We start from the raw sequence: 4,426 nt of genomic DNA, 5'->3' as shown, positions 1-4,426 counted from the left end.
AAACAACCCAACTCCAGGAAGACCTGATCCCGATGTGCTGGGGGCTGCCACCGGCCTCACACCATCCATGGGCTGAGCCTCAATCACAAGGACGTGGGCCCCCTTGGCGGCATGGGGTAGATGGACTTCCATATGCCACATTTCCCCTGCACCTGTTGCCCAGATGGGGATTCATCGTTGAGCTCTTCCCTCTTCATCGCTGTTACTGAGGGAATCCTGGTTAGTTTTGTTTCCTCTGCTTAGTAATATGCTTAAATTTGATGGGTCCCTATGTCTGATCTGAGGTCACGGTCCAAGCAAGGTCATGGGTGGGGGGGTGCAGGCACAGGACTCAGGTGATGGATGGACACCCATCCTCCCCCGGATCTCACACCTGCTCCATCATGACGCCGGACTCAGTGAGGCGGAGTAGGAGGGGCAACGCGGAGCAGGCATGCAGGAACCAGTACGGGTGGGCATCGGGCCTTGCCCTGGGAGGGCAACCTAGTGGCAGTACCCCTGACAGCCTGTGGGGTGGGCCAAACCTGCACCTACTCCCTCCGGTACTCAGATGGGCTTCTCTGCTCGGGGTGATGGGTGACTCCTCTCCTCTGTCTGCGTCTTTCCCTGGGGGGATGGGGGCCTGTGTTGGTCTCCCTTGACTCCCCAGCCACACCCTTGATGGGGGCCAGACAGCCCTGGGGGCAATGGAAGGCTTGACAACCCTCATACAGGCCTAGTCCCCGGAGTTACCCAGAGCCACAAAGTGCATTTTAAGTGTAGATTATCAATGTGTCCTGCAATTCACATTAGTTCTCACAGCTAGCTGCATTCTTCATTGATGCATGAGCTGAGTAATCCACCGCTCAGAGTCATACAGTTCTCATTCATTGGGGGCACCACTGCCCGTGTGGCATCGCACCTCAAGATGAGCATGTGAGGTTTCACGAGCATCGTTGCAGGCACCTGGACTGGGGTTATTGGCCCCGTGCCATGAGACTGCAGGGAGTCACATGGCAGCCAGCATGCAGCTGCACTGCTGACCTTTCAGGTCTTTGAACCAATGTCCCATGTGGAGAACCGCAGCAGCCTGTGCGTGGCCGCACTGCCAACCTTTCAGGTCTTTGAAATGATGCCCTGTGTGGAGAGGGGCATTGTCTAGAGGTACCCATGACTGACATCGATGGGAGAGGACTCTGATGTTACCCCAGGGTTGGCCCTGTACAGCCAGAAGGGTTGCCACTGCTCCCCCCACTGGAATGGCACCCTCTCCCTCCCCCTACCGGATGGGGAGACAGCCACTTCCGGGGCATGTGGCAGACTGCACCACTGGGCTGAGTGCACCCTCTGCCACCATCCCCTCTGGGCAGCAGAGGAGCATCTGCACCTCCCGCTGTATGGATGGGACCCCCTACCTGCCACTGCCAGGAGGTGAGGGGGACAGACACCACCCCTCCTCTCACTCCCTCCCCCGGGAGCCTTGGGCTCAGTCCCACCAGGCTCCATGTGGGCACACAGAGAGATAGGAGTCAGAAAGAGAAAGAGAGAGAGAGAGAGAGAGAGACGTAGAGTGTCGAGGCAGTGGAGCAAGGAGAGGCCCTGGTCCTGAAGACAGTGCCATCCCGGGACCCTCAGTGTTAATGATCCTTCTACAGGTTCACCTACAAAAACCTTGTTATGACTTTTACTTCCTCTAGATAATCAAGTTTGATCGCCTTCTCAGCGCACCACTGGGGTTGTGACTGACTCTAGCAGGGCCAATCTGAGGACCTCACTAAACCATCCAATTGGTAGTAATGATGGGTGGTGTGTACAAAGGGCAGGGACTTAATCAACATGAGCTTATGACCCGCACTTATTGGGAATTCCTCATTCATGGGGAATAATTGCAATCTCTAGTCCCTATCATGAATGGGGTTCAGCAGATTCCCAGACCTGTCGGCCAAGGGTAGACACGTGCTGATCCATTCAGTGTAGCACCCGTGCAGCCCTGGACATCTAAGGGCGTCACAGACCTGTTATTGCTCAATCTCGTGTGGCTGAAATCCACTTGTCCCCCTAAGAAGTTGGAGAGGACCATACTGGGCCACATAACTAGTTAGCCTGATGGAGTCTTGTTCATTTTCAGAATTATCCAGACAAATCACTCCACCAAATAAGAACGGCCATGCATCACCACCCACAGAATCAAGAATGAGCTAACAATCTGTCAATCCTTTCTGTTTCCTGGCCGGGTGAGGTTTCCCATGTTGAGTCAAATTAAGCTGCAAGCTCCACTTCTGTTGGTGCCCTTCCATCAATTCCTTTAAGTTTTAGCTTTGCAACCATACTCCCCCAGAACCCAGAGACTTTGGTTTCCCAGAAGCTCCCTGGCGGGTCATGGGAATAATGCTGCCGGATCGCTAGTCGGAATCATTTATGGTTGGAACTACAACGGTATCTGATCATCTTTGAACCTCCGACTTTCATTCTTGATTAATGAAAACATTCTCGGCAAATGCTTTCCCTTTCATTTGTCTTGCCAGTCCAAGATTTTCACCTCTAGCAGCACAATATCAATGCCCTTGGCTTTCCCTCTTAATCATGGCCCCAGTTCCGAAAACCAACAAAATAGAACTGGAGTCCTATTCCATTATTCCTAGCTGAAGTATTCAGGTGAATAGCCTGCTTTGAACACTCTATTTTTTTTTCAATGTAAATGCTTTGGATCCCTGGGACACTCAGTTAAGAGCATTAAGGGAGTGCCTAGAGGCAGGGGGGCTGTGATAGGCAGTAGCTTACCTTGTGGCGGACCGCCAGCCCAATCCCAAGAGCCAACTACAAACCTTTTAACTGCAACAACTTTAATATAAGCTATTAAGCTGGAATTACCACGGCTGCTGGCACCAGACTTGCCCTCCAATAGATCCTCATTCAAGGATTTAAAGTGTACTCATTCCAATGACAGGGCCTCAGAAGAGTCCCGTATTGTTATTTCTTGTCACTACCTCCCTGAGTTGGGAGTGTGTAATTTCCACACCTGCTGCCTTCCTTGGATGTAGTAGTCGTTTCTCAGGCTCCCTCTCCAGAATCAAACCCTGATTCCCCATTACCCATGGTCACCATGGTATGCACAGATAGTACCATCGAAAGTTGATAGGGCAGACATTCGAATGCTGCTTTGCCGGCATGACGGCACGTAATTGGCACGTGTTTATCTAGTCACAAAATCTGATGGGCTGAGACCTTAATTGGTTTTGGTCTGATAAATGCACGCATCCCCAGAGGTCAGCTCTTATCAGCATGTATTAGCTCTAGAATTACCACAGTTATCCAAGTAACGGTGGAGTGATCAAAGGAGCCATAACTCATTTAATGAGCCATTTGCAGTTTCATTGTAGCATCCGTGTGCACTGATAGTTGGATGGCTTAATCTTTGAGACAAATATATGCTACTGGCAGGATCAACCAGATAGGAGCACCACTGTGAGCAGGTGGATAGGAGGGGCTGGAGCCCGCACCTCCGTCAACAGGAGGGGTTCCTCTCCCCACAGAGAGGGCACCCCGGGTGCTGGTCGTGGACTGGCGACTGCGACCCTGGAGGGCTGTGGGCCGGCGCAGTGTGCGTCAGTGCTCAGAGCCAGAGAAAAGTGGGAGAGAGCCCCCCAATGCTTCGGCCACACACTGAGGCCAGGAGACAGTGGCCATGTCACAGAACTCCTTCACTACAGCTCAGGCTCATTGGTCTCCCCTCGACTTCCACCCTGAGGGACACGGGATGCTCCACACCCCCACCCCAACCTCACTCCTGGGGAGGAGAAGCTCGACCTGCAAGCCATGACCCACTTAGCCACACCGCAGGGGCCTTCCACTAGTGGGAGTCTGTCAGCCTGATCGATTTATGGATGGTAGCTAAAAACACCTTGATCCCACATGGACACCTGGTGGGACATCACCTGGGGCTGGGTCTCTGACTAGCATGCTGATGGGACATCCTGTCATCCCTTAACTCCTGAAGGTTTCCAAATTGTGCCAGATAAAGCATGCCCATTGGGCGATCAGACAAGTGAACCTGCAGGGTGCAACTGTCCCTGCAGAACTCCGCTCGACCACTGAGGGACAGATTTGCTCTCATACAGACTTCTGACCAGGAGGAAGAGGCCTGAGAGGACACTTTGACCCCTTGCAGACACCTGGCAGGGCAGTCTTCCCTGGGGCTGGGACACAGACTTGCACTCTGACTGGACACTCCATCACCCCTTAACTCCTAAAGGCTGCCAGATTGTGAAGGATCATGTGTGCCCACCATACAATTGGGGGAGTGAACCTGCAGGGTGTGACTGGCCCCGCAGAACTCCCCTTGGCTGCTGAGCAGCAGATCCACTCTCATATGGACTTCCAAGTCCCCCTCCTTTCCGACCCAGAGCTATTCTGGAGACTTTGTGATTTTTTTGAGAACACCTTTGAC

General features: G+C 52.9%; 1 non-coding gene across 1 annotated transcript in view; it reads right to left on the bottom strand.

Moving 5' to 3' along the window:
• Positions 1-288, bottom strand: part of LOC122805156 — a 3,667-nt gene extending 3,379 nt beyond the window's left edge. Inside the window, exon 1 of the ribosomal RNA XR_006365345.1 lies at positions 1-288. This exon is cut by the window's left edge and continues 3,379 nt beyond it. This is a non-coding gene — a ribosomal RNA (28S ribosomal RNA).
• Between the last annotated feature and the right edge of the window lie 4,138 nt (positions 289-4,426).

The sequence above is a fragment of the Protopterus annectens genome, chromosome 6.part0, assembly GCF_019279795.1.
Source record: "Protopterus annectens isolate FY-2018-M chromosome 6.part0, PAN1.0, whole genome shotgun sequence".
In the NCBI taxonomy this organism is placed as follows: Eukaryota; Metazoa; Chordata; order Ceratodontiformes; family Protopteridae; genus Protopterus; species Protopterus annectens.
Note: the sequence above shows the minus strand (reverse complement) of the source record. Positions and strands in the feature narration are given on the sequence as shown.